Source organism: Quercus suber, unplaced genomic scaffold (genome assembly GCF_002906115.3).
Source record: "Quercus suber isolate HL8 unplaced genomic scaffold, Cork oak 2.0 scaffold_983, whole genome shotgun sequence".
NCBI lineage: Eukaryota > Viridiplantae > Streptophyta > Magnoliopsida > Fagales > Fagaceae > Quercus > Quercus suber.
The window spans coordinates 16,369-25,845 of NW_027070398.1; the positions used below are offsets into that span (position 1 = coordinate 16,369).

Genomic DNA, 9,477 nt, shown 5'->3' on the forward strand with positions numbered 1-9,477 from the left:
CCTCAGGTTTGTTCTGTTTTCCACTTTCACTGTCACGTTTTTGATGCCAATCAGTGCCCTGGTAGTCTAATTAATCACGCTTGTGTTGTATTTTCTCATCTGGGTTTTGTAAAAATTGTCTTATTGTTGGATATTGCATATTACACGTATGATTTTTTGGTTATACTGTTTGATTTTGTTATATGTATGATTTTTTGTTTTTCGTCCAAGTTATTTTTTGAGGAAAAATTCTTACCATTAGAAGAGGGTCGAAGGCAAGTTTAATAAATATAGCTTATAACTATAATAAATATAAAANGTGTTGTATGAGCAACAAATGTATCATATTAAGATAAGTCGTTATTCATTTTAGATAATCTTTACCTGGTGTTTGACGTGAATTTATTGTCGTATTTGAGTATTTGGGTAGTATAGTTAGAGCCTTAGAGGGGAGGAAGTATGTGTTCAACTCAAAAGATAATAATTATTAGGATTTTATTTAATAGATACCGTAAGATCAGTTATTCTATTGTCTATCTAAAAAGCCAAAAAAGACGTTAATGGATAATTCTAATTATGCTTCTTTAATGCTTCTGTGAATAGTAACTGGTGTTGTATCTTGGTGGCAAAGGACATGGTGATACCATGTTCAACATGTGATCAAGACACTCTGGTCCAGGGTTGAGGTGGCCCACAAGTCCCACATCACCTCTTCTCCCACATTATGGCTTGAGCCTGAAGTCTCCAATTGGAAAGCTAGAAGATGGAAAGAGTCAATGTTATTGTCAGCCTTTTCCTCCAGGTTCTCCTACTAGCCCTTCTGCCTTGCCCAACACAAGAACAAAGGAAGGGTGACTTTGGGGCTTGTATACCTTGGATTTAAGGTAATGAAGTTACAATAAATGTTTGGATTATCTGGGGGAAACTTTTAGTATTGTATATTGTCCTATAAACTAAAAGTTCCTCGATTGGTTTTTTTTTTTTTTTCACAGATAAGCCTAATTTTATTATGGTAACTGCACGCGTGCCAGATGGTATGGTGCGTTTAGTATGGCTACAGGCTAAAAAGCCAAGGTGTTATTACAAATGTTAAAAAATAAAATAAAAAATATATGAAACCATATCTCCAGATAAAGAAAAGAAGATTGATGAAAAACTGCTTTGCAATCAGTATTAGACACATGAAGTGTACCCGGTGTGAGTGCTCCACATGATGGACATGAAAATAAACTCAGCAGCAATGTGATGAAGTAAAAACTCAAGAATAGTGTAGTAAGAGTAGCATTTTTTCTATTTTGTTACTTCACTAATTGTTATATTTGCATCTATAACGGTGGAAGTGAGCAAATGTGTGCAATAAAAGAAGTCACTGTTGTTTCTGATGATCAGACATCAAAGCAACTGAAACCGGTATTTTTTCATCCGGCAGTATATAAGTTTTTAGCTGAATCTAGATAGACAGTAATATAGATAATTGAGACAGAGGGAGAGTGAGGACTTTTCATGTTCAAATCTATGTAATATTGGATCCCTCATTCATAATAATTCCGGATTATCATATTCTTAGGGTGAGGAAAAAATCTCAGTTTCTTTGGAATATGTCTCTGGTGGCTCATTCCATAAATTACTTCAAGAATATGTTCCCTTCAAGGAATTTGTCGTTCAAAATTACAACAGGCATATTCTATCTGGCTAGTTACATGAAAGCAATACATTGCACGGCTATTTGGGTATCAATTGTGGCTCTTTAGTTCTTTGTTTTAGGAATTGCAGGCTTGCAGCTCTGTTAATTTCTTTATGGCTATTAAATAATGTGGCTTTCCTGGCAGGGGTGTCGAAGGGGCAAACATTTTATTAATCAGATAACAGTTTCTTCCTCTGTATTTCTTTTCGATTGGTGGAAGCCCTAAGCAGAAGTTTCTCCTTCTATGTTTCCATCAATGGTAGTAAAGAACAAATCCATGTTGAAAATATAACAGATTTGTTTGAGCATCTGCTCATGGATTTTGTCTCTTTTACGCAAGAGGATGAGTATTTATTTCTATTCAGATAGAATCACGTTGAGGTTGAGGTTATATCTTTTGATTCCATAGAAGTAAGTGAATTACCTACGAATAAAAGCTCTGGTTTTTTGGAGCCCATCAATCCCGGCATCACTCGCACCAATTTCATAAAATGGATAGGGTTCGTCTTCATTGGCTCATACCTTTGTCAATTATGATTCCAACACCAATCTGTATCCACCATCAAAGAAAACAAGAAAATCTTGATTGAATTTTGAAGAAATTTGATTCCATCTGAAAAACAGCCTTGATGCCAAGGTATGCCTCCTTTATCAACATCTTTGGCTGCCTTTGTTACTCTCTCTCTCTCTCTCTCTCTCTCTCTCTCTAAATTTATAGACTTATTCATAGGATGAGTATTTATAGAGAAATCAGGTTACTGGACTTTGTAATTTTTATTTATAAGATAATTATTTAATTTCTTTAATTTATTTATTTTAATACAGTTGGCCCAGTTTTTGTTTTGATGCATATAAATGTGCTCTTCAATAACTCAAGATCTCTGCAGCTGACCATATGGCCCCATTTCTTTCTTGTTTTTTATGTTTTGGTTCTATACCATATCCTTAGATATTCAAATTTTGCTTTTGTTTTTTAAAATGCATTTCTTAATATTGAAATGTTGTGGACTTTAGGATTGCTTTTAATTATACATTTGCTATCTGTGTTGAATGTGAGTATTGTAAATTTTCAACTGAAAAAATAAAAAAGAGAGTTCAAACTCAAGTTATATAGAAGTTAAATGAGCCGTAGGTCAAGCATGATGCTAACTGTATTGAATCTACTAACCTTTGTAGGAGGGATGTGTGGCTTTTCTTTTGAGTAATACCCCGTTCTCTTGCCACTCATCTTCTTCTCATTGGAAATCCATGGGCTTCAATTTATGGAAAGATTCCAACGTATTTCTTTTTCCAATGCCTTTTTTGAAAACATGTATACTTTGAATTTGAAACTTTCTAATAAATTTGTGTTTCAATTTTACCGAATAATGAGTATGTTTGATGAGTGTTTGAAATTGAAATTTAGGTCAAGAACACAAGTTGTTTGATGAAATGCTTCTTCAGAATATTGAACCAGCTTGCTTAGATATTTCTGACCTATGCAACTCATTGCACCAATTGTTAAGTTTTTATTGTTAATTTCTAAAAAAATAATTTTGTTTGATTACTTCTGCTTTTCTTGTGAGTTTTAAATTTTGATCTTGTTTATTGTTATAGATGTTTCTTTACTTTTATTGATTCACTGAATAATATTACTTAGATTATTCCTTATTTTATTGAAAGGTAAATGACAACTGGACAAGAATGCACTGAACTTGTTGGCAAGAAAAGTGAAAATTGAATTGGCACTAAACTATGGATTCTGAAGCCTTTTCTTCTGCAGGACCTGCCTTGAGAGTGGGGGCAACTTGTTCTTTCAGTATCCTTTCTCAAAGAGGCTAAAACAGCAAGTTAAGTCATTTTGTAATAAAATCCTAGGAATATAATAGGTACCAAGTAGTTCTCTAATGTTAAAAAATAATTTGAAGGGCAGAAGTTTTAAATGCGCCATAAGCAAACTTGCTAGGTTTGCAGTGGTTTATTATGGTTGGCTTAAAAGAAATGCTTGTGCATTCTGCAGCAATGTGAAGTCTGAGAAGGCCAATGAGTGTTTTCCTAGACTGCACATTTGGGAGACTTCCTCAAAACATCCTAGCAAGCACTCAGCAATCTGACAGGTACCCATGGTCTTCATTCTATTCAAGCTTCTTTTATAATGTGTGGAATGATCAGTGGTCTCAAACATGCTGCAATGTGTAAATTATGACCTTACTGTAAGCCCTACATACTTTATTTTGTGTTTTTTCATGTGAGATTGAAATGTGCAGAACATGCAAATATTATACGACTTTATTTTCATATTGGCATTTGGCTTTATCAATATCTGCTTTTGTGGCTGTTACCACTGATATTATCTCTCTTGCTTGCTCCTATGTAGTTTTAGTTTGTTTTATGTTAAGGTAATCTCTGACAATTTGTGTAAACAATATTCTGCTCCTGTAATTTATGAATCATGACAATTTTTCTGTAGATAGCATATGCTTAGAAACATGATTTTGAAGCACAAAGATAAATTAGCCCCTTTGTAGGGTAGTCAAAGGCAAAAGGCGACCTTAAGGTGCCAAGGCCTTGTATCACCCAAGGCGTGAAGCAACAAAAAGGCGCTAACCCTAGTAAAGTGAGGCGCCAAATTCTTAATATATTTATTATGCATATAGAACTTAAATCATATGTACCTAGTGTATTATAATATTATAATGAAGTTTTTTTTCAATGTGAAGCATGAAGAAATTAGGTTTATAAAATTATTTCAGAGTAGGATTAGCATGGTTTAGGCTCTATTATTTATTTCTAACAATATGTTTTACAACAAGCTTCTATACACCAATAAGTTTTACAAAACAAATTTGTAAATTAATTTAACTAACAATAAGTTTTATAACATGCCTTTTGAAGTTAATAATCTAAAATAGGTTTCACAACAAACTTCTACAAAAAAAAAATTAATTAAAAAAAAAAAAAACTCTTGAGACTCTCACCTTAGCACCTTTTTCATGGCTTAAGGCGGTCACCTTGCTCACCTAGGCTCTAAAGGCGAGCGCCTCTCCATAGAGCCTTTAAGGCGCCTTAGTAGTGCCTCACCTCACTCGAGCACCTAGGTGAGTGCCTGGCTTGCCTTTGACTACACTATTGTAGGCCTAATTTTAAACTAGGATACTTTGTTTTCCTCTAATCAATTTATATTGCTGCATGAAACCTCAAATGGATTTTGTTTATTCACTGTTCAATCTTGTTATGCTTTATCATTACCATAGGCATTAGTGTCCATTAGTAAGGGACTTAAGCAGAATTTGGGAATTCTTACTAACATTGTTGTAGATCAGTAATAGTAATCAATAAGGACATCCAATTATGAAAGATATATAGTTTTTTCTATTCACGTTATTTTTAAAATGGATGACTTTTTACATCTCCTTGTTATAATCTTGATGATTGTTAGCCTGAAAAAAATTCATGATTATGTTTTCTTATTATATTTTAACTGTTTCTCTCTCTCTCTCTCTCTCTCTCTCTCTCTCTCTCTCTCTCTTCATGTTGGAGTGTGTGATTGGTTTTCTCTATTGTTCTATCTTAAATGTTATGCACATTACTTATGTCACAATATGAAAATAACCTCAAATCTGCTTCTTACATTTCAAACTGCATTTCCACAAAATAGTTTATTACTTGTATATGGAAACATCCTGATGCCCCTGTGATGTATCAGACCTGTGATCTTCTCAGCCAGGAAGAAATATTGGCAAATGAGTCCCAAAAATTTGAGTCCAAGATCTATGATGATAAATCCTCTTAATCCAAAATGTTTCCAAGCTCTAACACTAACATTTCCTGAAATTATCTCTGAAGATTCCTCATCCCGCTTCCAGGTATTAGATGGATTTCCTATACTATATAAAAGAGCAAAAGCAAAGCTTTTGGAGGCCCAAGCTAACTGCCAACCTGAGCTTCTCATAATTCGCCCTTCAGCACAGTGGTATGCATGTGAGGAAGAGTACTAGGAGAATGAAAACCAAGGAAAACTGAGAATGAATGAAGCAGTAAGGGACCAATTTGGTGTTTGGCATGTTTGTTACTCAATTCACTCATCCAAGGAAGAATTAGAATGGGCCCTGCAGCTTCTTGTGCCTAGGTGGGCTATTTCAACAACCCCTAGTTGTAGAGCCATGGAGCTGGATTTTGTTAAGAAACACTGCTTTGGCAATCAAGTAGCTTCAAATGACCCTATCTGGAAGCTTCTTCAGATGTGGATGTATCATTCAATGGCGTTAGTGGTTCTCCTGTGGTTGAGGAGCACACCCAAACTTATGTTGAATCAATTTGAACCAGTAAAAGTATCTACTGGCCTAAAAGGACTCATAAATTGTCTCCTCTAAGCAAAAAAAGTGACATTATTTGGAAGAGCAAGACTTGACCTCCAAGATTTTAGTTTTTTTGAAGAGTCAATAGTTTTATCTACCAACAATGACCCTCCACAAATAGCTGCCGACAAAGTAGAAGAGCTCTCATTCCAGGAGGAAGCTGAAGTGAAATGCCATAATTCAGAAAGCAAGACAGGTCAGATATTGGACTACAATATCAGAAGTCAGTGGATAAAGAAACTAAAGTTCATAACAATGCTTCTTTGACAATTGGATCTTGAAAGAGCTGTAGTAAAAGATTCAGGAAGTTTTACAGGTCAATGAAAATGTTCCTGTGCCTCAGACTCTTTCCTCTTTATGAAAGCCAACAAATTTCAAGATAAAGTTTGAGTTATTATCTTACCTTTTCCATCAAGGAGGTAATGGGAAAGTATACATATAGCGTTAGGATTGGTGCTTTGGTTACACAAAAGTTTTCGTAATTTTCCACGTCAGCACAATAGTTAAATAAAATTATTTTTGTTTAGTCCAAACATGACAATGAGTGAAACTCTATCTTTCGAACAAGTCCAACTTAAACTCAAATTCATCATTATCATTTTTCTAGAATAAAATTATATATATATATATATAACCAAAACTTTTAACTTTTTGTTAACCTTTCGAGAGCTGGTCACATCATTATTAATTTTTTTTAACTAAATTATCTAAACTTACACATCATTGTCATTTTTATATTAAATTCAATTGTTTCTTAAGATTTTTACTTCCCACCCGATCACTGTCTCTCTCCTCCTGATAAACCCTTTCTTCTTTTTTTGCCACTGTTCAAACTTTGGAGAGCTTCAATGGCTAAACAAAATATGTGATTAAAGAAGCCAACTATGTTGACTTAAATAACTTTCAGAAACAACGAAACTCATTCATCATTAACGTATGTCAACATTGAGATGGTCCGCTATATCCAAAATTATGCGAAATCCAAGGCGAGGCAATTCACAATGGGACTAAGTGTATGACAACAATTCCCATGGCTTTGTTGGCTGCTCCCTGGATGGGTTCATGATTAAAGAGTCAAAGAGTCTGGCAGGACCAGGACGTATAAGGTTTCTTTTTTAACATTAAAAAACAATACTACCACTCTTCTTCCTTACGCATGTGACATGTTCTACATACATATAATTCTATCTCTTAAAATTTTGGCGTAAATGCATTTTTAGTTCTTACATTTTGCACTTTTTTTATTTTGATCCCTACATTTCATTTTTACAACTTTTAATCCTTAAACCAATTAACACCTGACATTTAGGTCATGTCCGTCACCCAACTAACGGCAAAAGCTGACGTGGCTGACAATGGAATAAAAATAATAATATAATCACACATTAATTAATTAAATTAAAAACAAACATTAAAAAAAATTCATTAGTTTTTGGGAAGAACATGACTGTTCATATTCTTCCCTAACACATGTTTGATTGCCCAGAAATTTAAAATATTAGAGATTTAAAATAACGCTTCAATGCCCTTGAGTCCTCTCTCCACCATTTTAAAAAAAAACCTACTTTGTATAAATTTATGATCTTTCATTTTCTTCCATTTCAATTCCAGATCCTCTCTTTCTCTTTCTCTTTCTCCAGGTGCATGTTTTCATTTGTATCTTTCTTTTTCTTCTTCCTTTGATCCAGCTGTCGATCCCTCACTCTCTCTGAAATCTTAATCTCTAGCTCTCTCTCTCTCTCTCTCTCTCTCTCTCTAAACCCGACTCTCTCTCCCTCTTTGTTGTTTGATCGATGATGGTGGTGTGGGTTTGATTGGCAATGGTGGAGTGGGTTTGATCGGGTTTTTCTGGGTTTTCGTGGGGCTAGGTTTTTCTAGCTTGATCGATGATGGTTATGTGGGTTTGATCGGGTTGTTCTGGGTTTCCGTGGGGTTAGGTATTTCTGGCTTGATCGATGATGGTGGTGTGGGTTTGATCGGGTTTTTCAGGGTTTTTGGGTTTGGGTTTAATCGACAATGGTGGTGTGGGTTTGATCAGGTTTTTCTGGATTTCTGGGGTTGGGTTTGATCGACAATAGTGGTGTGAGTTTGATCAGTTTTTTATGGGTTTCCATGGGGCTGGGTTTTTCCCGCGATGGTGGTGGTGTTTGCTGCTTTGGGAAATGGGTTTGATCGGTAGGGTGGTGTTGTTGATGGCGGATTTGGGTCAAGGATGGTGAGTTTGGTTTCGTATTTACAGGTTGTGCGTCTTGGATTTATGAACCTTGTATGGATGAACGTGAAAGAGTATTTGGTTATGGGTTTATGGGTCTATTTCTTAGATTTATGGGTTTGATTTACTAGAGGTTTCAATGTTGAATGTGTTAGAATTTTCTGTGTTGAGATTGATTATGAATGTTGGCTAGTTGAGTTTGTCTTGATTTGGTGAAGAACATAAAGATTATTAACAGTCATGTTCTTCCCAAAAACTAATGTGTGTGATTATATTATTTTTTTATTCCACTGTTAGCCACGTCAGCTTTTGCTGTTAGTTGGGTGACGAAAATGACCTAAATGTTAGACGTTAATTGGTTTAGGGACTAAAAGAGGTAAAAATAAAATGTAGGGACCAAAATAGAAAAAGTACAAAATGTATGGACTAAAAGTGCATTTATGCCTAAAATTTTTACATGTATAGTTCACTTAATGCTCTACAAATTGATCCAAATTCCAAAGGAAAAGTTGAATAACAATCAGGACAATTAGAAATTTGAGAATCTGGGTTGCTTAATTATATGATTTTGTAATTATTTTCTTTTCTTCTTCGTAGAAACGATGATTTCTCTTTGTGCCATGTTTTGTGTTTCTTAGCCCCTCTTAACAAATTCTATAAACCCTCAAATTCATTCACCAAAAAATTACTTCCAAGATAAAAAAACACGTTGAGGCAAACCAAAATATAACCGATAAACTATCTTTAGATGTATTCAATTTGTTCTCATTAATGAGATCTTTGAGTTCTTTTATAAAATAAAATTATAAATAAATAAAGATTTCCAGCTTAGTGATAATGTCCAGGTCATAAATTTTGCTTTTAGAAGTCACAGAACATTCTGTTTGCATTTCTTATATACATTGTTGGTTTTGGTTTTTGCTTGAGTACTTCGTATACCACCCATCTAATGTTGAAATTTGAAATTGATCATTTTGAACATTTTGCTTTATTCTTGCCAACATGGGATCATTGTTTGTTCAATTGTAATGTACTTAGTTTGTATTTGGTGTAATATTTGAGTGGATTCATGTTACCAAATACTTTTTTCATTCTTGTTTTAGAACATGCACATTATGTGTTTGACGAAGAAAGGGATGAAACCTAGGTGATGAAACTTTTTCTCTATTTGCCGAATAGAGTTTTTTTCCCCACCAGTGGAAACTCTACTCTCTCTGGATAAACCCCTCCCTCATATACACTCTTTTCTTCTCACTATTCCTATC

General features: G+C 34.4%; 1 pseudogene; it reads left to right on the top strand.

Annotated features, from left to right (window-relative positions):
• The first annotated feature begins 302 nt into the window (after positions 1-302).
• LOC112004084 (uncharacterized) lies at positions 303-6,342 on the top strand (annotated as a pseudogene).
• Positions 6,343-9,477: the final 3,135 nt, after the last annotated feature.